We start from the raw sequence: 1,179 nt of genomic DNA on the forward strand, positions 1-1,179 counted from the left end.
AGTTCTCACCTACATCGTCCATATAGGACGACTTGGGAACTCAACTCCTACCCCGGGCAGCTCACCTATCCCCTTATGCCCAGGGGAAAGGTATCAAGCCGTTTGACAGCTGATGCTAGCTGTCAAACCGGCTTTTACGCGAAACAGGCGGGAGGCAGCAAACAGCTGCGACCGACGAAGACGCCTGCCACCGGAAGTCTCTCAGGTTGCGTCTCTCCTTGATCAGTTTCCAACCATTGTTTCTCATCCTTCCCTCTGGTGCTCTGGTGAATAACCTGACCCCCTCTGCCTTATGGAAGTCCCTTAGATACTGGAATATCCAGGTTGGAACTGCTGGCCCTGCGCGATTCCCCCCTCGTGCAGGTACGGCCCAGTATAATCCTGAGGGCCGTCCTCAATGACGGGGTATGGAACCCCCAAAGGCGCGCAGCAAAAAAAGAACTGAAGAGGAGGAAACTGAGAACTTTTTTAGTGGGTTGTTTTAACAAATTTTTAAGGGGTACGGGGAGGGCCGGGGGGGCATGGGGGATGCCTCTCTGGGGCCAAGGCCGAGCCTGTCTGAGGGACGCGGCGTGGGAGTAGAGGGGGAGGTGGTTGGGGGGTCAAGAGAGGGTGGGATGATTAGTACGGTCAGTGGGAGGGGCAGATATGGCGGGAGCAGAGGACCATATCGGGTTTGGGGAGCACGCACACGCTGTTTACAAGCGTTTGGGCGCTCCGGTCCTCAGGGCTCTACTCGGTTTCCAGGGAACTTAGATTCCCAGGCCCGGGATCACCGGCTGATGTTATGCAACGCCAGGTCGGTGGTAAACAAAGCCCCCCTCATTCAAGATCTTATTCAAGAGGGGGGTGCGGACCTGGCGGGTATCACCGAGACCTGGCTGGGCACGGAAGGGGGAGTGCCCCTCGTTGACATCTGCCCGCCGGGTTTCCAGGTATTTCATCAGCCAAGGACCCGGGGTAGGGGTGGTGGGGTAGCAGTCATTATAAGGGAGGATTTATGTCCGAGGGAGACCACTGTGCCTCAGATAGATGGTGGAGAGTCCCTCCTTGTGAAGTGGGGGCAGGGGGTTCAAGTGGGCCTGTTGATTATATACCTGGCTCCCTGCTATGTATCAACGGCCCTGCCTGAGCTGGCCGACGTAATAGCCGGGGTGGCGGTTGAGACCCCCAGACTTA

This window comes from Protobothrops mucrosquamatus, unplaced genomic scaffold (assembly GCF_001527695.2).
Source record: "Protobothrops mucrosquamatus isolate PMUCROS unplaced genomic scaffold, P.Mucros_1.0 scaffold2377, whole genome shotgun sequence".
NCBI classification, from domain to species: Eukaryota; Metazoa; Chordata; class Lepidosauria; order Squamata; family Viperidae; genus Protobothrops; species Protobothrops mucrosquamatus.